The following is a 24,073-nucleotide window of genomic DNA, read 5'->3' as shown; positions in this document are numbered from 1 at the left end:
CCAGTGCTCATCAAAACTACAATAGAAGTGCAAAGCAATTAATACCCTCAGGTTAATTATAATAATATTACAATATTCTAATATTTGTTATCTTATTGGCTCGTAGTCTTTGACACAGGTGTCTAGGGTTAGTTTGATTGGAAGACGCAATTCTGGGTCGGCTACCTACTTGGGGGAATTCCAAATTCTGCAGCCCCTTATCTCATCCTTGCGCTTGTTCCCCTTGGAAGGACATCTTCCCCCCATTTGCCCACTTCCCTTTTGCTACTGTTACCTTCGACGGCGCCATGGAGTCTCATCTTGGCAGCCTTGGGGCCTTCAGATAACTGAGGTCCGTGGGCAAAAAGGAATGTTCCCCCATTTCTGCACTCTCTTCCTTTTTGCAGCCTTGAGGGAGATAATGCCACAGGTGGCCGACCCAGCTTGCTGCATAAATCAGTTTCTACAAAAGGCTCTCTTGTATTGATTCCTATTGGAATCCTATAGGATAATATAACATATGTGTAATATTTTTATAGGTGCATCTCTACAAGCACATTCTTCTTTGGTCTTCTTGTTTCAAGTGTCATATTCTTACAGGTTGCATTACAAATACTACATTGGCTCCTGAGCATAGAAAAAGTGCAAGGCATGTAATACTGAACGGCACAGAATACTGAAAGGCACAGAAGTGGTATATAAAATCCCTTTCTTCAAATCCATATTCCTCAGGAGTCTGAGGCTCAGCCCCCAGACTTACCAGGAAGAGGGGGTGGGAGACAGTTGGGGGCCAACTACCCAGCCACCCCAATGGACACCCGGGGCCAGCATTGACGAACAATACAAGGGGGAAAGAGGCACCCCAGCCACGGGAGGGTGGAGCAGCTTCCAAGCCCCAGAGGGTCAGAAGGAGCAGGTAGAAGCCAGCTAGCCCCACCCTGCAGTGGGAGGCTAAGAGTCCTGACAGGGGAAGTAAGGATAGCCAGGAGGGGACCAGGGCAGAGGGAGAAGGTACAAGAGATAGGAACAGCCAGCCAGACAGCAACCTTACTGGCAGGACAGCAGCAGCAGCACAGGGCCATGCCCCAACATGCAAACAGGGACAAAGGGAATAACAGAGACCAACTGAGGCTGCTGGAAGCTCTGAATGGAGGAGGTTTGACAGCCAGCCAAGAGAGCACAGCTGTAGCTGCCCAGGGGTGTGAAGCTCGGAGCAGAGGAGGCTTGGCAGCCAGCCAAGAGAGCACAGCTGTAGCTGCCCAAAGCAGCCAAACTAGCTACCCCAGGTGCAGCTGCTTGAGGCAGCCAAGGCCAATGCTAGAGGGCAAAAGAGGGGTGTGGCTGGCAGATGGGGCCAGGAATGAGGGAGAGGATATAAGGGAAGTCCACCCACAGGGTGGGGTGGGTTGTTGTGTAGGAGTGTGGTGGAGGGGGGAAGCGAGAGCGAGAGCGAGAGAGAGCGCAGTGGAGAGGAGGAGGAGGAAAGGAGACAAAGAGGAGGAGGAGTAAGACCGACAGCTGGAGGGGACAGCTACCATGGAAGGCAGCCAGGACAATGTCAGGTTGAAGGGACCTGCGAGTGGACTAAAAGTGTGTGAGGGTGAGGTATACTCCCTTCCTTCCACAGAGCAGGATCCCGCATATTCGCTGAAGGTACTTTAAGGCGGAAGTCAGGCAGGCCAGCATCTCACAGGGTGGCATCCCTAGGCATTTATTCTGCAGCTTATTGTCTTGCGAGTGTCTGGGATTTGCATTATTCAAGTTGTCTCACTTGCTTTTTCACTTATGGTTCTATGATAAAATCTCTCCCTCTTCACATAAGAAGGCATGCAAGCAGTGCGATCCTAAGCAGAGTTACACCCTTCTAAGCCAATGGGGTAAGAATAACTCTGTTTAATATTGCATAGTAAGTCTTCTGTTCTCCAGGGGTATTGATCCATGAAAGGCTACTTTGAACTTCGTACCACTCATGGAAGTTAGAGCAAAACAATGTTACTGCCTGTAGTTCATCATTGATTTACAGGTAGCTGCTTGTTTTCATGGTGTTCTGTTTGTAATACAACATTGGAACAGCACTGATTGCTAAGCAGGGAGGCCATAATAATTACCAGATTCCCAGAGATTAGATCTGTGATAGAAACACTTAAGAATGGGACACGAGACCATTGAGCTATGTGCTCCCCTGAGTTTCTGCATGACCACACATCATATCAGGGCTGAACTGGGAATTAAAAAACAGCCTGGGACAAGGACTTACTCCATGGCCTACCCAGGCCCCGCCCCCACAAAGGAGGGGGCAGGAAGGTGGGAGAGAGAACCAGCCAGCCCTACTCTTCATGGAGTTTTATAGACTTCTAATGTTTCCTTTGACTCAATACCCCTATAGTAATATGCATGACTCGCTGCCTGACTGCTGCAGTCAAATGATTGAAAGTGCACAAATTGAAACTGAACCCAGATAAGGTGGAAGTGATGTTGGCTGAGGAAGCAGAGATCTCGAAGAACATTGTGCCCCCATTTTGATGGGATTCAATTGACCCTTGATGACTCTGTAAAGAGACTAGGGGTTATACTGGACCCAGCACTGCTGCGAGAGAAGCAAGTTAATGCAGCTGCAGAAGACTACTTCTTCCAATTCAGTCTAGCCTAGAAGATAGTCCCCTACCTTGACACAGCTGATTTGGCCCCCTGGATTCACTCAACGGTAACATCAAGACTAGATTACTGTAACACACTTTATGTAGGTCTCCCCTCAAAGTCTACTTGGAAACTCCAATTGGTGCAAAATGCCTTCAGAAAGATGCTTTGGTAAAAGGCTGTAGACTGTACTACTGTGTACTGTCTGTAACTTGTAAATATGCGTCTGCTAGGTAATTTTAGTATTGTTTAACATGTCATGTTTAATTGCTTATGGTTGTTCAGCATTGTTTTAGCTCTGTATCAGATTTCTGCTTGTTTCAAATTTTATGCTACCCAAACACAATTGCATTGTTGATTGGATGTCCCAGCCATAGATCATATTGACTGTGTAATCTTGTCTTAAGTCTCGGTGAGAAAGGTGTACTATAAATAACATATATAAATAAATCTAAGCAGGGAGCCCTCTGTTTGAATACGGTAACCATACCTTGATGCTTCTTTCCCCGCTTTGTTTTTTTTTATTAAGGCATATATGAATCAAGTAGCTCATCTCTGAATTGGTGACAGCCAGTGAGTTGGAGAGACTTGAAAATAGACTCAGAAAGATATGTATGACCCTGATTCAGAAAGGTGTAAAAACTGAGGTGCATTAGAGGTGAACAACAGATGGCTGTGGTGGGAACTTTTCCAGTGTCCATCCCATTCACCTCTCTCTGTGGGGAACTAAGAGGAAAGAGGAGGGGAGGGATGAAGGGACAGCACTCTCTTCCCACAGGCTCTTCTTCTTCTTAAAGTAAGGCCCTCTTTTGTATTTATGAATGGGACTGACATGTGACTGATGCCCCGCCTTCTAATCTGACCCAGACATCCTGAAAGACTTTGACTGAGAGGTGAGGTATATTTTTGGACTAAAATGCAACTATTTACCTGTTCAGTGGAAAGTCTTAGATTTTTCTCCTTCATGTAGTGTGGTGTTAAACACAGGTAGGAAAAAGTAAGATTTTGACAATGGAGACCCAACTAGAGCATTTATTTGGCTTGATGTGCAAAAGTGGTTTATTTGAGGTGATGGGGTGGACATTGACATAAACTGATTTTCAGTGTTCTTTGATGGTTTTTCAAGTAGGAAGTGTGGTTGAAATGGCCATTCACTTTGGTTGTTGTCATTTCCCCCAAAACGGTTTCATTTATTTCAATTAGATTACTTCAAAATGAGGAGTTTGTGGATTGTAGCCACAATTTAGGATCAAATATATGTTGTCTCATCCAAATCTGCTACAGCTGGTATGGAAGAGGACAAAAAAGATTCCCTGGGCTCATTTCTTCCAGCACCTTTAGTGAAAAAGAAATAGAAAAGATTGGGGGGGGGTACAATGTAAGATTCTGCTCCTTGTTCCAAGGGGCTGTCCAAGTGAATCTGGGGCCCAGGGCAAAACTTGAGAATGGGGCCCTAGAGTGACTCAGGTGTGTGTGTGTGGGGGGGGGGGGGGCGCTAGCTCTAGGCCAGTTGGGAGAGCATCAAGCTGTAGGCCATCCCACCATGCTACAGTTGATTGCTCCCCACTCCCCTGTACACACACACTGCTTGTCTCGGGCAGCATGAGGGATCTGTGATGGTGGTGGGGGTTTCAGGGCAGTGACTGGTGCAGCTGGCAGAGTGGTGCCCCCCACCCCAGTTTGGGGCCCGAGGCTGCTAACCTGGATGTCTTGTGGCAAAAACTGCCCCTGCTTGCTCCTCTCCTGCAACATAAAAGGTGAAACTCAAAACATTGTCCACCAATTTCCCTTGTCAGTTAACATTGTATTAGCAACTATTTCGCAGGGAGCCTCTGAGCAAAGCCCTTTTCAGGATAGGTTGCAGGTCAAAGTTATCATCTTCCTGCAAATGGAACTGCAACTTGTCCAAAATAGCTGGAGTTAATCTAGGCATTATAAGACTTCATCTGGAAGTTCATCACCCATAGATACATTCCCTAAATAGAGTATTGGGTTAGGCAGCAGAATATGTCATTTATTCACACCACTTCAGAAGCCCTGGCAAACAAGCAAGCCTAACTACCCTAACTATCTCCAAGGAAGGGATTCCCCTCACCTCCTCAGGGTTCCCATGCCATACAGCTGGGGCCATGATAGAAACGACCCAGCCTGTGGCTGATACCAGACAGGCAACCCTAAGTGGTGGGACAGCCAACAAATGAACATAAGGAAAGGGACTGTTCTTCAAATATATGGCTCTCGGGTTCTGAAGGCCTTTAAAGGTAGATTTTTCACCTAGATTTTTCTTGGATCTCACTTTCGTAGTCCATGGACATAGTTTTAAGGTAGATCAGTGTTTTCTTGTCCTGGTTCCTAATTAAGTTGTGGATTGGTGGCACTGTTCAATAGCAGGCAATGCATGTACTTGCCAATTGACCTCCCAGCCATGTCCAGTCACTGGGTGCCTTCTTTCCAGATTTTGTCAGAGTAGACTGTGTGGGGGGGCAGGGGGGTAGTCTGCCCCCAGCACCGCCAGGGAGGGGGCGCCAGGAGCAACTGCCAGGAGTGTGCGGGCAGCCTCGCAGCTGCCGGGAGCACGCGGGCAGCAGCGTGGGCAGCCACAGGGCAGGCAAATGGCACAGGCGGCCTCACAGCCCCCCATGCTGCCATTTGCCTGCCCTACAGGACAGGGGGTGTGTGGCAAGCCAGCCACCCCCTGTCCTGCGGGGCAGGTGAAAGGCAGCACGGGGGGCTGTGAGGCCGCCCACACCATTCGCCTGTGGGGAGGCTAATGGCGCAGGCGGCTTCCCAGCCCCACACGCTGCCTCCATCGCTCCACCCTGCGTGATAACATCATCGTAATGACATCATCATGCAGCGCCAGGAGTGCGTGCACGCAAGGGGCTCGGACTAGGGTTGCCCTGGGCGCTGGCAACCCTAGATCCGGCCCTAGCTCCTGCCTCCACCGCCAATCCAGTGATCTTCCCACAGGAGCAGAGGGAGAGAAATCTTGTACTAGCTGCATACAAAGTATGCAGCTAGTTCCAAAAGCCTCGAAAAGCACCTCTGCCTCTCTCTGTTCGTGATGAGGCAAGGAGTGTCACTCTTGAGTAAGATATGCTCCTGAACTGACACTCATGACCTACAATAGAAGAGATGGGTCCAGAGGTTCTCCATGGTTTCCCAGTCAATTATGATGCCATGCTTGAGTGGAAGAGTTTTGGATTCTGTGGAGCTCTCTATCAAGATGCTGTTGCTTGTACAGATCTGTCTCTGGGGGGCTGAAAGGCAAGAAGGTTGTTTTCACGACAGTTCTTGGCTTTTCTTCTCTTGTAAAGCCTGAACGACTGAAGGCATGCTGTTGTCTACTAAAATCACAACATCCTCCATGCTATTCCCCTTCTCTGCCAACTTCCTATGACTTTGTGGGGAAAACCTCTGCAAGTAGAAGAAGAAAAGCTCTCTCGCGCTGCCCCCAAACCCCAAAAACTTGAAGTTTAGAAAGGATAACACTACATATTCCCCTCTGGTTATGCAAATATACTTAAATGCAAAGAATGATACACCTGGGGAATATAGAGAAAACCAGAGGGAGTCTGATCCAAAATTCGAATCCCTAGGCATTTATTCTGCAGCTTATTGTCTTGCGAGTGTCTGGGATTTGCATTATTCAAGTTGTCTCACTTGCTTTTTCACTTATGGTTCTATGATAAAATCTCTCCCTCTTCACATAAGAAGGCATGCAAGCAGTGCGATCCTAAGCAGAGTTACACCCTTCTAAGCCAATGGGGTAAGAATAACTCTGTTTAGTATTGCATAGTAAGTCTTCTGTTCTCCAGGGGTGTTGATCCATGAAAGGCTACTTTGAACTTCGTACCACTCATGGAAGTTAGAGCAAAACAATGTTACTGCCTGTAGTTCATCATTGATTTACAGGTAGCTGCTTGTTTTCATGGTGTTCTGTTTGTAATACAGCATTGGAACAGCACTGATTGCTAAGCAGGGAGGCCATAATAATTACCAGATTCCCAGAGATTAGATCTGTGATAGAAACGCTTAAGAATGGGACACGAGACCATTGAGCTCCCCTGAGTTTCTGCATGACCACACGCCATATCAGGGCTGAACTGGGAAGAAAAAAACAGCCTGGGACAAGGACTTGATCCATGGCCTACCCAGGCCCCGCCCCCACAAAGGAGGGGGCAGGAAGGTGGGAGAGAGAACCAGCCAGCCCTACTCTTCATGGAGTTTTATAGACTTCTAATGTTTCCTTTGACTCAATACCCCTATAGTAATATGCATGACTCGCTGCCTGACCACTGCGATCAAATGACTGAAAGTGCACAAATTGAAAGTGAATCCAGATAAGGTGGAAGTGATGTTGGCTGAGAAAGCAGAGATCTCGAAGAACATTGTGCTCCCCATTTTGATGATATTCAATTGACTCTTGATGACTTTGTAAAGAGGCTAGGGGTTATTACTCCCAGTCTGCAGGCATTTCATTGGCTACTCATCATGTATTGGGCTAAATTCAGAGTATTGACTATCACATACAAAACTCTCCTGGCCATGGACAGCTCCCCTGCTTTTTGGCAACCTTGGCCGGAATGCTGCTCCTTGTTCTGCTGGACAGCTCCCTTGCCTCACCAGTAGATGGGGACCTACAGCTGCAGGGTTGGTAGAAATGGCCCACATTGACAGGCTGGGCAATAGAGGAGGAGACTTAGTGGGGCAGGAAACCTAGTAGCCTGCGTTACCTGCCATGGCTGCCTCCACCACTCCATCAGTCTGTGGCGCACCCAAATGAAGCACAACAGGTGGGTTAGTGGAGCTGCCTCCGGGGTTGTTCTGCAGAAGCAAACCCAAACTGAGCATGGGGAATGACCCAGAGCAGGTGATAGTCATCTGCCACAAGAGCGGCAGCTAGGCCTATAGCAGCTAATGTCTTCGGATTGTAGGCCTGCCCTGTTCTTTTGATTTTTTTGTCTGATCACTTCTGAGGGCCTCCTTCCCCGTAGTATGACTGTATGCCCAGCACAAGCAAAAGAAGTTTTTTAAAAGATAAAGAAATAAACAAAAATATTTTTCGCCTGTTTCCTCACTCTTCTTGTGACATAGGTCTGTCTATTTACCTCTAAACGAAAGGAATCTAGTGCAGTAGGAAAGTCCTGGATCAGGTCGTTGTTGGGGGAAAGTGCAGTCCTGTTATTTCTGTGAGCACATAGCACTCTTTTTATGTGTAGTTCCATGGTAAGCAAGGATGTTCAGAGCAGCATGTTCATAGGGAGTCTCTTATTCGGGGGCTGGCCAGACCCACAGCTTCGCTTCAGCTTTGCACCCTCATTATGAGCCTTCAGACCTTTTTTTCTTATCTTTTTTTTGTTATGGAGCCTCACAACTACATGGAGATTATTTAAAACGTTTTTCCTACATGGTTATAATTTCTGCATGGACAAATATTATATACATGTATACAAATAATATTTTGATTTTTCTACAGCTATGTTTGACAACTTCACAATCTATACCAATCTCTCTCTCTCTCTCACACACACACACACACACACTCACTCACAGAGCAATTATCTTCGTGTAGGGAAAATGTGAGAAAACTCAGATAACCCCACAAACTCCTTTTCTAAATGAGACCAAATGTCTATCTAGTCCATCTTTCTGCCAGCCAGGTGACTTGAGAAATTCACAGGCAGAGGAACGGCACCCCTGTGCTCCGTTGTGTGCCTCCAGTAATCGGAGCTTTGCTGACTCCACTCGGAGAGCAGGATCCAATGGCTTGCTTCCATCAAGTTGTATCCAACATCCCATTCCTCGGTGAAAGCCATGCATCCAGCTGAGAGGTTCCATTTGGCTAATGATTTGCTTCCCTTCAGTGAATTTGATAAGAATTGCCTAGCCTGGAAAATATTATATCAACGAGTAAAGCGGATGGTATGTGGGCTGAGTGAGGTGGGATGCATGATGAAGTACAGGGTTATTGCATCACATTTTTTTCAAAGCACATTGTTTTATCAATGCACATTGTAATGAGGAGGTTGGAGGGTGAGAGACCTTCACTGAAAATGTCTGCCAGGATCAAAAGACAAAAAGCTTTCATCACTGCAGAGCTCTTTGTTCTTGGTGCTAACAGAATAAGAACACAGAAGGAAGGGATGCAGGTTATGTATGAGAAGAGATTCTCCATAACATTCTTTCCCAGCATCTCCTGCTATTGCTCTGTGTTCCAAGAACTTGCCCCAGAATTTTACCTCCAGAATAGACCATCAACACCCAGTTAATTCCCTTGCTAGTCATCATTATAGTGGACTGGCATGAAGCCACCCAGAGGAAGCAAAATTCTCACCTGGCAGCAAGGCTTGGTTGCATTCCAAATATACTAAGCATTGGACCAGGGCCTCCACTCACCACTATGAGTGCAGAACTTTGGAATTATGCAACCATCTGCATCCAAACAGCAGTTGTGAGTGCCCACTGTCTTCTGTGCTTGGTCTTAATAGCCACTATTACAGACTGACTTAATCCCTTCTCTGGTGGGTTCTCTGGATTGTCTAATCCTTTGTTTGTTGGATTGCCTAGCAGGGTGTCAGCTGCCTCTTGGCTACCTATCCATGGAGGCACTTCAATGTGAACCCCAACATTAGCAATCATAGGCTTCGTTGCTTGAGTGGACAGCCACTGATACGAGGTCATGAGCATACAAGCAGGTACTTTTGTTCATGTTGTAACCCACTTGGCCTCAGATTAAAAGGGTTTTCCATCCTGACATGATAGTAGTTAATTACCTCCATATAATACCACATCCTAGTGTAGTGTGCTGCTCTTCCCACCACCAAGCACACGCTCAAATAACCAGTGTTTGAGATGCTCACACTGGTTTATTGCTTCCTGGAGGTTTTTCCTCCAGCACTTGATTTAGGAAGTTGCAACATCAGTTGATCACGGGTCAGCCTGTCCCTGCACACTTACTGGACGTATGGTGTACCAATTGTTGATCTTATTTTTGGCAACTGAGGAGTCTCCATCAGCTGGCTTCTCTGGCTCAACCAGAAAAAACAACCTAAGGATCTTTTGCTTCCTTGGTGGTTCTCCATCTCCTGCTCCTCTTCGTGCTGCTGATGGAAATGGCAAGGAGGGTCTAGAATTGTCTCCATGATAGTAGCTCTTCAGCTCTTGTTTGCCAAAAATATTTACCCTGCTTCCCAGAGGGAAAGTGAACAAAGGGAGAACTTTTGAACCATGTGAGAGTTTCCCAAGAGGAGGTAGCAGCAATACTTTGACCTGTAAGCAAAACAGAATTTTTCTAATCATCGATAGCATTCCCTCCTCACATATAAGAGTGAATTCTTCACAGTCTATTTCTGGAGCCTGGTCAGGCCTCCCTCTTGGGCACACTTGCCCTGTGTTTACTGCACAAAACAGCTTCCTGGAGACATGTAAGCCTCACAGTCAGCTCCCTTTCCCTTTTTACTTGGCTTTGTTAATTTTTGTCAGGAATAGCTATATTATTCAGGCAGGAATGGGCAGAATGTAGGTTGCAATCTACTGGTAGATCTCAGACTAGATCATGACAGATGTCTAAAAGCTCCTGTTCCTCATTGACCAGTCCTTTTGGGCTTAAACGTACCTCTTAGGATGAGCCTAGTTTTCCATCCTGTCATGATTTCCAGAAAGCAACTTTGTGAGTGCTGCACCTCGCTGCTGTGCTAAGTCTGGTGGCCACGTTACAGCAGTTCCAATATAGTAGAGTCATAAATAAGAAAGCTGACATAAATGGCTGTTGTTTAAAAACTGCATATATGAAGGGTTAATCACCCTCAGGGCTTTTTTTCTGGGAAAAGAGGTGCTGGAACTCAGTGGGTTGCCCTCGGAGAAAATAGTCACATGGCTGGTGGCAATCTCAACTCCCCTCTGTCTGGAGATCAGGGGGTGGGGCCACCAGCTATGTGACCATTTTCAAGAGCTTCCGGAACTCCGTTCCACCGCGTTCCAGCTGAAAAAAAGCCGTGATCACCCTGTTCCTCAACTACAACATATTAATATTTATTGGCTGCCTCCCAGTAATCAGGTCATTGTGTAACATTTTTAGGATTTGATGTTAGAATTCAAGCTGTGTATATAACATAACATTCGATTTATATAGTGTCCTTCAGGATAACTTAACCCCCCCTCAGAGCAGTTTACAAAGTATGTTGTCATTATCCCCACAACAATCATCCTATGAGGTTATTGGGGCTGAGAGAGCTCTGAGAGAGCTGTGACTGACTGAAGGTCACCCAGCTGGCTTCAAGTGGAGCAGTGGGGAATCAGACCCTGTTCTCCAGATTAGAGTCCTGCTGCTCTTAACCACTACACCAACCTGGCTCTTGTGTAGTAACTTGTGTAGTAACTCAGATGTGAATTTGTAGTGGTACAGGCAGATAACCCAGTGTATGGCTCTTGCAAGTAACAGTGACTGACTTCATCCTCTGGGGCAGGGTCAGCAATCCTTTTGAGCTTGCAGGCACCTTTGGAATTTTGACACAGTGTGTTGGATGTTATGATAATGAGATATCAAGCAGGCCTTTAGAGACCATGCTGGTCTTGAATTAACCTCCTATAATCAAACCCTGAGGAAAATGGTTCTCTTCTCAAAAAGAGGAAGAGCCATAAACCAGCAAGTGCCTAACTGTCATCCTGTGCAAGAGAAATGGCTGTTTTTCAGAACCTTTGATGGCCTAATAAAGCACAGTGACAAGTACAACGTGCTGCCTGGGGAAGGTGCCCGGGCACACATCGGGGGAGGTTTTCAACTCAGGATTGGTGTGTGTATGTGGGGGGGGGGAATCCCACCCGCTCAGGAGAAGTGTTTAAAAGATTTGTAGACCTTTGCGTGTATGTGTATGTTCATTCATTAGAGACAAGGAGTAAAGAAGATAACAGGGCAGTTTGTCTCTATTTCCCTAGTTCTCTAGCAAGATGCTCACTTGTCCAAGGAAGTTAATTTAGTTAGAAGCCCCGCTGGCAAGAGCCCCACCTGGCACCACCCACTTTCTAAAAACATTGGGCAGGCTCTGGGAGCCATGGCATCCATGGGAACCACGTTGGTGACCCAAGCTCCGGGGACTGCCATTTTGTAATTGGCTGTGCCCTTGGGAGGACCCTTTTTTCATCTGATTCCAGCCAGTGGTATGCATAGTTCTGAAAAAAAAAACAAAATAGATCTCTAAAGCCTGAGGTTTTGCCACCTCAGAGCAAAGGTGACATTTTAGTAGCACCTGAAGATGTGTATAGGAGAGTCTTTCCATCACCAAGGTGCTTGGATTTAGGGAAATGACAGAATATTTACAGTCACCAGTATAACAGAGAGGTTGTTTTCAACAAGCTTCCTTTAGAAGAGTGTGATGTGTTCTAGCCCTCAAACATTATGGGTGGAATAGGGCTTACATGTCTCCAGTCATGCTGTTCTGTGCAGTATGTCCATGGCAAGTGTGTTCAGGCCCATAGATGCTACATAATAAATCAAGCTGAGGGACAGTGATACTATCAGCTGTGTGGATGAGGACATTCAAGAACAAAGAAGAATCAGCATGGCTTCTGCAAAGGGAAGTCTTGCCTCACCAACCTTAGGGAGTTCTTTAAGAGTGTAAACAACAAGCATGTGGATAAGTGTCATTCCATGTTTAGATTGTCCTGTTTCCATGCTTTATGGGAGGATCTAGTTGCCAACTGTGGGAAATAGAATGCTGGATTAGATGGGTCACGGGTGAAAGCTGTTACGTATATGTATATCCTCAGTGTCACCTATGTAAAGACCTCTCCTAGCAGCACTGCTGCTAGTGAAATTGAACAAGCTCTGTTTGCCTTATTGTGATCAGTGCTGCCTAATGTTAGTGTATTGGTGGCACTGAGGAAGCTTAGTCTCAGTTCTTTACAGGACTGATTGCATCCAGAGACTGGGAAAGGGAGGGAACTGGGACAGATGTGGGGAGTATCCAAGAGGTGAAGAAAAGAGACAGCACAGATCAATCAAGAAAGTCACAGGAAGTGATAACAAGCGAGAGAGATGTAGGCTAGGCTCCAAACTGGATGATAATATTACCACCACAGAGACCTTGATTGAAGGCGGGAAGCCCTTCCAGCATCCTAATCATGGAAAAAAATCAGAAGCACCAACACACAGGATTAGACTGCCAACAAAAATGTGATTGTTTTATATAGGGTACCTCAGTCGCACATGGTGTTCAGTTCTTGAAAAAAAAATGGGATGTAAAAGGAGAACTGTGGCAGTTTGAAAATTTTTAAAAGAATAATGTCGTGATGGGAAGAGAGAAGGGATCTTACCACTTAGGGGGAATGTAACTATAATCTAAGCAAATATAATATTTAAGGGAATTTTACATTGAACATATGGGACAACGAAAATGGTTAAACAGATATATTAATGAGGTATACAGTGCATAGTATATTGTATAAAACAATAAGGTAGCGTATCAGACATTATATTATAATGTATTATGTGGTTGGGTTATATTGGGCTGTGTGCTGTGCTACATTGGTGGCATAGCATACAATCTAAGTTTTGTGATATATACTATATTGATAGTATATTTGATGGAATATATATTTAAAAGAAGAGAAATAGAAAATGTCTAAAGTAAGAGACACTGAGAATCTGGCTATATATTATACCATACTGTTGTGTTATATTGTTATGATATATACTATATCGATAGTATGCTTAATAGAATTTATGTAAAAAAATAAGAATGTGCTTAGAGTAAGAGATATTATGATCTAGAGGCGGTAGGAAAATATAAATGAATTAGATTTAAGCAATAAGAAGGGTTAAGGGTTGGAAAGCTGTTGGAAGTCAACAGGGAGGGGGGAGGAAAAGGGTGGGGGGATAGAGCAAGGGGAATAATGAGATTATATGTGTCAAACTTGGGGGGGATTTTCTTTTGTTTATTCGCTCACCAATAAAATTTTATTTAAAAAAAATGGTGTTCAGTTCTTACTTACAGGATATCTCTGAACTCATAGATACCTTTGGATTAGGGTCTGTTCAGCTGACTGGTAGGCTGTTCCTCCCCCTAGCTCCTGTAGCTGAGAGGCAGCTAAACTTCATGAGTAATAAACAAGATAGATTGTAATAGCAGGATGAATGACAGCCGTTGCGTCAAAGGAGGGAAGGCATACTGAGAATGATTCCTTTTTCTATCACCTCTTCCCACTGAGTTATCTGCCATGCTGCTTTCGAAGCTAAGAACACCTCCCTCCTCTCAGTTCTTTAAAGAAAGTCCTCTTTGGTTGTTGGGGGTTTTCCGGGCTGTCCTCTTTCCTTGCCCCATTAAATATAATTTTCCCACAAGCCTTCTTCTGTACAAACATGGCTTCACTTCCTCTGTACTGGCTACCAATAACTCCCACCCACCCCCTGAGTGCCTTTCTTCCCACTCTTCTTTTACCAAGCCCTGCGCCTTCTCCTTGACTTTGTCCTGTCCATATTTGTTAGATTTTTTTTTCTTAGCAGGGATTCACAGTGTCATCCTCAGCAGAGCATGGAAGGTAACTTCAGTGGACCTAGAAGAGTGTAAATCCGCTTGGGTTACACTGCAAATCACTTTCCGTCTGTACTCTGCTTGGCATACTAGCACTGCAGCATTAAATCAATGTTCATCTCCCCCCCCCCCCGCCCTACCCAGTAGTAATTTATGGAAATACTTTTTGGAACTGTGTTCTTGGGCAGCATACATGGTTCTGAATAATGCTAATAGTCTGCCAGAGGGGAGTGTTTTCTGCAGCATCTGATTGACCCCAGCCCACTCCTGCTATTGCGATGATATGATAGGCACTTATTACAACTAGTACTACTGCTACCTTGGGCTAGTTTAAGTGCTTAAGCAACCTAATTGGTCACAATATTTTTAGAGCATAAGTGAATTTATGCATAGAAAATTATACCCGTCACAAGAGACCCAAGAGTGTACCTCTGATTTATGCTGCACAGCTACTTACAGCAGCAAAATGCTGGCTTGAACTTCTTCCACACACAGACAAAAAAAAATCTCTCTGCCTCTTCCCTAACTATTTCTCATCAATATTATAAGCCCCTTAGAGGTAAGCAGGAGAGAGATAGGAAAGATACAACATGTACAGGGTAAGGCAAATTCTCTGGATGAGGCAAATTGTTTAGATCCTTTTCAATCTGTTTTTAGGCCTGTTTATGGGACTGAAACAGCCTTGGTCACCCTGGTAGATGACCTGCACTGGGAGATGGACAAGGGGAGTGCAACTCCATTGTTTCTCCCAGACCTCTCAGTGGCTTTCAGTTCCATCAATCATGGTATCCTCTTGGACTGCTTTCAGAGTTGGTATTGGGAGACCATTCAGCAGTGGTTCTGGTCATACCTGGAGGGTAGGTTTTAGAAGGTGGTGTTAGGGGGCTGCTGCTCAGCCCCTTGATCTTTGGCCTCTAGGATCCTATCTTGTCCCCTATGCTTTTTAACACCTACATGAAACTACTGGATGAGGTCATCTGGAGATTTGGGCTGAGTTGTCACAAATACATAGATACCAGCTGATCCTAAGAAGGCTGTAGAAACCTTGAACCTCTTCCTGGAGACAGATTGAGAGTAGGTACAAGCTAACAAACTGAAGTTTAATCCTGACAAAATGGAAGTGTTACTGATGAACAGAAGGTCTGATCCAGGGTATAAGATGTCACCTATTTTGGATGGAGTTGCACTCCCCTTGAAGGAACAGGTCCATAGTTTGGAGGTGCTCTTGGACATAGCTGACTGCTGGATAAGCAGGTGGTAACTGTAGCCAGGAGTGCCTTTTATTAGCTTCAGCTGGTTAGCCAGCTGCAGCCTTTCCTGGGTAGAAAATATTTGGTGCCTGTGGGGCATGCCTACATCTAGACTATATTACTGCACTGCATTCTATGTTGGGTCGTAGAGATCATCTCACTCCTGTCTTGGCCCATCTACATTGGCTCCCAGTTTGTTCTGGGCACAATTCAAGGTGCTGTCGCTAACATTTAAAGCTCTATATGGTTTAATACCAACATACCTGAAGAATCACTACTCCCTTATGAACCTTCCCAAACATGGTGGTCATCTTTGGAGGCCCTACTTCAGATGCCCCCAACTTTTGAGTTTAGGCAGGTGGCAGCCTGGGAAAGTTCCTTATTTGTTATGGCAACAAAACACTGGAACTCTCTCCCCAGGGAGATTTGCCAGTCCCCTGATGCAGCCATAATCCGATGGCAGATGAAGACTTCTTTGTTTGGTTTGGTGTTCCCTCAGTGGTTCCTACTGCCTCCCTAATGTTTTAACTGTTGTTTTTATATTTTAGCTCTGGTTTTAAATTGTTTTAATTATGTATTGTGTGTTGGTTTTCGTGGGTTTTAAAATGAGATTTTAATTTGTATATTTTTAATTGTTAGCCACCTTGATAGCCCTATGAAGGCGGAAAGGCAGGGTAAAAACCTTGTTAATTAACAAACAAACAAATATGCTACATAGCTGAACAAGACTGCAGAAAAAGTGTCTGTGGGGAACAAACATTAAAATAATAATAATAATAAAATTCGATTTATATACCACTCTTCAGGACAACTTAATGCCCACTCAGAGCGGTTTACAAAGTATGTTATCATTATCCCCACAACAAAACACCCTGTGAGGTGTGTGGGGCTGAGAGAGCTCCTAGAAGCTGTGACTGATTCAAGGTCACCCAGCTGGCTTCAAGTGGAGGAGTGGTGAATCAGACCCGGTTCTCCAGTTTAGAGTCCCGCGCTCTTAACCACTACACCAAACTGGCTCAAAAAAAGGTGTGGGATAGGTTGTTTGTGACTGGGCAGTGTGTACAGGAGTAGGGGTGTGTGTGGATCCATTCTGCTCGTACTTACAGTTGCTTTGTCTTTTTTCAAGTAAATTAGGAGTCTCCCTCTGTCTTTATCCCTTTCCTGGTCTGGGAACTTCTCTGGCTTTATTTTTCTACACTTTTTGTGGGAGGTGTTATTTCCCATCATGCAACTTCGCATGAGTAGCCCCTCCTCCTTGGGAAGCAGTGCTAGTAATGTTGTATTACCAACCCCTCTTAACCTTAACCTCCTGAGCTTGGTGAACTAACACAAGTTGCTATTGTGATGTCACCTGATACCATAGGATAATTGTGCAATGGTTGAGGTACCTTGTATAGCCCTGACAGCCAGAGTGGCAGGACTTTTTTTTCTGGGCATCCTGGCCTGCATTGAACAGCAGATTCTTGTTGAGGCATACATATATATACACACATACAGGGCTTTTTTTCAGGGGGAACATGGTAGAACGGAATTCTGGCACCTCTTAAAAATGGTCACACGGCTGGTGGCCCTGCTCCCTGATCTCCAGACAGAGGGGAGTTTAGATTGCTCTGTCTGGAGATCAGGGGGTGGGGCCACCGGCCATGTGACCATTTTCGCTGAGGGCAATTTAAACTTTAAAAAACTCCCCCCTTGTTCCCGCTGACCCAAAGTGATGTCATTGTGTGGTCTTGAGTTCCACCACCTCTTTTCCCAGAAAAAAAGCCCTGTAGTACATGTTTACACACACGCACACCGTTTCTGAATTTTTCACCTGGCCTCCTCCTCATTTCTTCAACACTGCGTTCTTGTTTCTTGAAATTGCTATGCAGAGATGGTTGGAAAGTGTGTTTATCATATCTCTGACAAATGGAATTCAGAGCATTCAGAAAAGAGAGACAATTAACATATTTATGAGGCTGGGGAGGGCAGAGACTCTCGCAGCCATAGCTGATGTACACCAGAGGTAGCTTTTACCTAATCTGCATTGTTTTGGGGTTCCTGATGAATCAGAAGCACTGTTCTTTATCTGTCCCCTTCCCAATGGGTATGCATGGTTATTAGGCAGACAGGTAACCAGAGCAGCTTGATGGTGTGTCTCATAGAATTACACAGGGATGATACTTTCCCCTGTGAAATGCACCTTTGCTCGTTTCTATCAATGTCTTGTGAGTGGTTTTGACATCTTCTTTGTTCCTTAATTGTGAACATTTATCGTACTTAATTTTTCATTGCTCTCTTGGTGCTGTTCACTGATTCATATTCTATACAGCAGTGATTCTGCTGCTTTTATTTTGACTTCACAATGCTATCTATAACCAAACTCATATTTTCAGATGGTGATACCAGGTATGTAATGGTAGAATATTCAGGGGACTTTGGAAAAAACAGTTTGGAGGAGCAAAGGGATGTTAAAGAGCAAGTGGAGTGAGGCGCTTGCACTACATGGCTTAAACAAGGCTTTATAGAACAGAGGTAACTAAAATTTTAATGCCTACTATTGGACTCCAGTATACTGGCTTGGGTCTGATGCAGTGAGAGCAGAATGATAATAGATAAAAGGCACCTTTCCCTCCTCCCGCCACAGTCTTCTGTACCCCCAAATTGTGCACCCATGGGTCAGTAGATCCCCAGGAACATCATGGAGGTTGAAATAGCAGTGGGTAAGGGAGTCAGCAAAAATGCCTTCTTCTGTAAACCGAAGAAGATTCTGCTCTTGTAGAATCTAAACTACTGATGCTGGAAGTGGGGGAATGAAAGGGTTTGCCTGAGATACTGCATGAGAGGAGCCTCCACTCCCCCTTGATCCCCCCTTGAATAATCCCTGAGGATCTGTTCTCATTTTTCATTCAATTAACAGATGAGAAAGAATGGTGATGCCTCAGGTAGGTTCCCTTTGGGGGATGCTTAATCTTAACGACATTCTCTGCTTCCAGAAATGTATCTCAGTGGTTTAGGGTGGTTGTGAATGCTATGATCTATTCCTTATGCAGCAACTGCAGTGCAGTTTAAAAATTGTGTTCTGCCTAGCACCAGTCTTGTGAGCCTTGCACCAGCCACCCCACGTCTTATTCCCATTTAGCAAGAGCAGGCCCAGCTGTGGTCTACTGTGTGGCTCCTGGCCACCAAGAGAGCCACAGGACTCTAATCTGGAGAACTGGGTTTGATTCCTCACTCCTCCACTTGAAGTCATCTGGGTGACCTAGGGCTTAAAAGTTTAAAAATGAATAGGGCATTGTTTCCAGTCCTGAAAAACACCAGACTAACAAAATATTCTACATCTTACAATAGCCCTGCAGATAAGATTAGCATATCAACCACCAATCCATAGGCAAAAGAACCTCCTCAGGATACAGTGAAGCTTCCCCCCATTAGCATTCCACACTCTGGGAAACTCTTACAGGATGACTTAGCTCAAACCCACCTTCCTGAGTAGATATAAATTACCTGCTAACATCTTCTCCACATATTGACACTGAGAGATATCTGTCTTTCGGTGCTGCACCTCTGAAAATGCCAGTCACAGCTGCTGGCAAAATGTCAGGAACTACAATGCCAAGACCGCGGCAATACAGCTCGGAAAATCTACAACAACTAAAGATCTATACATAACTGAAAGACAGATGATTAATCAATTAAAAAGGAGCATTAATCTATTTTTTATTCTCAGAAAATGAATTATTTTACTATATGGGTTGTGTTTTATTTTACCCCTATCTGCTGTTAATTATTTATTTCAAATGTTTGTGTACTGCTCTCTTGATATATATTTTCAAAGGAGTGACCAACAATGGTTAAATACAAAAAAACCCGAAACAGCAGTGTACAACTGTCAATAGTAAAATAAAAAACAGCAGTATAAGAATCTAGGGTAAAGCAGTAAAATCATGAGAACAAAATCTGCTAGAATTGAAACAGGTATCAGTAGAAAAAGGTTGATCCAAAAATCTGTTCTGCTTTTGATTTGTAGAAAGGAGGCATGAAAATATGGCATTTGCATGCCAGAGACTTGCTCTGTTGGTGAAGGTCTCTGGTAAGCAGAGAAAGTTCTTGCCCATTATTTGGATCCTACAGTTTGGATCTCACATAGAAGCCTGGCAGAGCAAGCCTTCTTCTAAGGGAGCAATGTTTCTCACTTAGGGCCCAACTACACATTATGTTTTTGGCAAATATGCAGAACTATTTGATGTCTTCACAGCCAACAGCTGCTGTTTCCCATTCTTTTTGCTATTGCAGTCTGACTTTTTGAAGAATAATGATAGGTTTCCGTGTCCACAAAAGAGAAAATGGTTTGACGTCATATAGCTCGGTGGCTGGCCATTCCTGACACGCTTACTTTAAGAGTATGTGATGCAGCTATCTTGCTGAAGCTAGTCTAAGTTGAGTCAATGCATTCTGCTTGCTGCCTTCAGTTCTGTGGAAGGAAGGCAATAACTACATTAAAAATAAATTTTCCAAGCACTCTTGATTTGGGGCCAAACTAGGCACAACATGGAAGATACAATTTCAACATTGAGCCAGTGTGGTTTAGTGGTTAAAGTGTCGGGCTAGGATCTGGGAAGTTCACTGGGTGACTGGGCCAGTCCCACACTCTTTGCCTAACCTACCTCATTGCATTGTTGTGAGGATAAAATAGAGAAGAAAATGCTGTAAGCCACCTCAGATCCACATTAGGGAGAAAGGCGGGGTATAGGTTACATAAATAATAAACATTGGCAAGGATCTGACTACTCCACTAAGCAAAGTCCAACGGAAGAGCAGCTTGAGCCGGAAGAATGCTCCTTAGCCCAGAGAAATTTCCTCCAACTTAAGGCCAAGTACAATGCCATGTTTGTTTATTTTCAACAGAAAGCATCTACAGTAGTCTAAAGGTATTGGTAGAGGAACGGTAGCAATGAGAGGGCCTCTTTGGCCCTTCCATCTGCTGTGTAACACCTAAACTGGTCATTATACAGCACACACCTGAATCTGAAATTATTCAGTGCCCTGGTACACACAAGCACGTTCATCATTACATTACCATCAACCACAACTGCAAAAATATATGAACTGACTCTTTTGAAAAGCATGGGAATATCTGCAATGTTCCCTATCTGTGTTGGTCCATTCACACATACAGTTTTTTTCTACTAGATGTTGCCATCATCTAGTGGTGAACATGTTTATGCGATCAAACCCCAAACCTCCTGGCAGCTCAGCACCACCAATAGCCAGGAATTGTCACCTTTCTATTATCAGTCTTTGGAAAGCCCAATTAGCATCTAGTTTCCTTTCTCATGCCTTGACAAAGAGATCACAGGATGACATTAGGTCTAACTATATGTGACAGGCATTGATTTAGATTAGAACATGGGTTGTTGCTGAACTGACACACGTTTGTGTAGGAGGCAATTCCATATAGCAGCAGTTCCCAGCTTTTTTGATATGGTGATGATGCACAAGTCCAAATTTACTTCATAGGAGACCCAGTCTGGGCTGTGACTTAACAGACTGAGAAGGGGGGGGGCATTGAGGAGATATAGGAAGATGTCAGATGTCAGAAAAGAGGTAGGTGGCAAATGGCTCAGTGCAGTACATTTCCTACAGCAGGTAGAGAGCAGTGAGGGACTTCAGGGGGTGGGCAAGAGGCTGGGCTGCTGAAGGAGCAAAGCCAAGACAGAGTCTATCCTTTCACGTGCCACTTTTCCTCCTCTCAGTTTCCCATGCACTGAACAGCAATCACCCTCTCTCCAAATTGGGCGAGATTTGGCTTGAATCAAGCTCAATTCAGGCTGATTCAGCCGCAAATCAGGCCCGATTCAGCCTTCCTGCGGAGTGGAGGAGCGCTCCCAGGGTGACACGTGGCCTGCGCGATGACGTCACTTCCCAGACACTGTGCACAAGAGAGGAACGTCCAAAGATAGGTGCCAGACCTGCAACCTCCCTCCTGGGGGGTTGGGGTACCTGGCAACACTAGCTGGACTGCAAACCATTTTCAGAGGCTTCATGACACTCTTCTGGGTCCCAACCCACAGGTTGGGAAGCACTGCCATATAGGATGGCCAATGAGAGAGGGATGAGAGAGAGAGAGAGATGATGAACTCTTCCCCCTCAAAGCTGGTGCTTTGCTCCTCAGAAACCATATCACCATTTTTTTTTCTTCTAGCTGGGCTCTAAAATTGGAAGCAAAACCCTTCTGAGAGAAAACAGCTATAGGGAGAGAGTTTGGGGAAGCTGGTGTACTCAGGGAAAGAATTCAGCGTTCTTTCGCTACCTCTGGCTTTTCCATTTTAAATTGTGCTTATTCAGAAAGGCCTGTTTTAATATATAGTTCAGGTCATGCCACTGTATTCTCTAGTTAAACCCACAATGTATTATTTGAAAGATGGTTCCCCAACATAGATATGTATGCCAGATAGCTAAGACCACAATTATATAATCGGGTCAAGCATAATAGGTGTATGTTTATGATCTGTGTTTTATTTGGATGGATGAAAAGAACCACTTGCTTGCACAAACCAGCATAGTCATCGGTTTATTATATAGAAAAGTGGGGGAGGAAGGAAGCTTTACCGTGTTGAATTATCACTTGTGTCCCAGTTGCATGGCTAAAAATGGAAGTCCCTTTGTTCCAGGTGTGTGTGAAAATAAAGACACTTTGCTTACAGCTTTTAGCTTAACTCAGTGGTTCTAATGCTTTTATTTATTTTCATTATTACCAACTGCAGCCCAGTCATTAAAAATAAGAATCCATGGCTTACTTTCAGAGGTTAAGGTCAAATATTGAATGAGCAGGAGCAATAAATGTGGGTTTGATTTTTAATTATTTATCTGTTGTGGGTGGCAGAAATGCGTTTACAGAATGCCGTGGTCCTCATATCTCCATATGAGAGTTCCCGAAGATACATTATTTATATCAGTTACTCGCGTGGTTTTCTGAAATTAGTTTTGTTTGAGAACACTTTGACCCTTTTTAGGTTGTTAGTCTTTTTTATATTCTGTGATGTATTGTTTTGTATGTGTGCAGAATGTCATTTGCACAAAAGATTTGAAATGTTAATTTACATTTTTAAAACTTTTTTGTGGAAAAGGTGCAGTAAGTTGTAGCATTTTCACAATGAAAAAGAACTGTAAATGTAGACTTTGCATAACAAGATAACACCCACTCCAACATACGCAACATCACAATGATAAATCCCAAAGTCCTCAATTATGGAATTTTAGATCAAGGAAAAGCTGCAACATCAGGTTTTGGAGAACTGAATATTTCAACAAGGCTTGGGCTGAAGAGGACAATATTCAGAAGGAACTGAGAAAGACAGAGGAAGGATTTTTTTTCTTCGTTTTAATGGTGTTTTTTAAAAGAATGAGATGCCGAGTGTAGAGGTGTTCTGTTTCTTTTGTAGTTCTGTTTCCCCTTACTTTCCCCTCTTGACTCAGTAGAACTTCCTTTGAATTACTATTCATTAGACTGAAGTGTTGTGTGGTTAACAGGTAAGTTGGTTAAACATGAGTAGGGTTGCCAATTCAGGGTTGGGAAATTCCTGGAGATTTAGGGGTGGAGCCTCTGGAGGATGGGGTTTGGGGAGAAAGAGGACATCAGCATGATATAATGCCATAGAGTTCACACTCCAAACCAGCCATTTTCTCCAGGGGAATGGATCTGTGGAGTCTGGAGACCAGTTGAAATTCCAAGAGATCTCCAGACCCCGACTGGAGGTTGGCAATCTTAAATTCCACACTCTCTGCTTCAAATCATACTCTTCTTGCACACTTTGAAGGTGCCTGGCTTTAGAGCAGGTGAACTAGTAAATAAAGGTCAGACTGGGGCGGGGGGAAGGCCTGTGTAAACTAGCTCTATCTATGCCTGTTTGGGAAACTGGGATCTCACCAGCCCCATACCTGATATCCGAACTTCAGACATCATACATTATTTGAATGGGAGTTATTAGGATTGCCAACCTCCAAGTGGGGCCTGGAGATCTCCTAGAATTATAAATGATCTTCAAACTACAGAGATCATTTTCCCTGGAGAAAATGGCAGCTTTGAAGGGTGGACTCCATAGCATCACATCCCTGCTGAACACCATCGTCCCCAAACCCTGCCTCCCCAGGCTCCACTCCACTCTCAAATTAGCAGGAATTTCCCAGTCTGGAGCTGGCAACCTTAGCAGTTATGCACTCAGTTTTACCTGTGTAATTAGTATCCTCCAGTGGGGAACCGGGCTGCCACAGCTGCGCTTCCTGCTGCCACTCAGCTGGGTGGCAGGAGAAAAATGGCGGGAAAATGGGGAGAGGGGTGATGGGCAGCCACCCAACATGCTGATGTCATTCCCTGTGGGCCTGCAAGTGATATCATTGCATTACTGTGGGTGCTCTAGCATTTGGGGAAACTCTGTGATTTAACCACGGAGAAATTGCCACTGCCCTGTGTTGGCAGCCACAGCAGCCACAGGGAAACCACACAAACCTGTCCCTATGTGAGAAACACTTGTATCCCTCATAACCAATAAGGAACCATCACTGTGCATTTGCTGTAGAACATGTAATCTGGAATGGCATCTGAAATTGACAGTGTTGCAGTCCTGAAAAAAATTTATGCTGGAGGGAGGCTGCACTGAAAATCAAGACCCTTAAGGTCTTTTTTCAGGTCTCCCA

General features: G+C 44.6%; 1 protein-coding gene across 1 annotated transcript in view; it reads left to right on the top strand.

Annotated features, from left to right (window-relative positions):
* The window catches only part of NECAB3 (N-terminal EF-hand calcium binding protein 3), a 123,833-nt gene that overhangs the window by 89,363 nt on the left and 10,397 nt on the right, over positions 1-24,073 (top strand). The gene's annotated exons all lie outside the window — the stretch shown is intronic.

This window comes from Eublepharis macularius, chromosome 5 (genome assembly GCF_028583425.1).
Source record: "Eublepharis macularius isolate TG4126 chromosome 5, MPM_Emac_v1.0, whole genome shotgun sequence".
NCBI classification, from domain to species: domain Eukaryota; kingdom Metazoa; phylum Chordata; class Lepidosauria; order Squamata; family Eublepharidae; genus Eublepharis; species Eublepharis macularius.
Note: the sequence above shows the minus strand (reverse complement) of the source record. Positions and strands in the feature narration are given on the sequence as shown.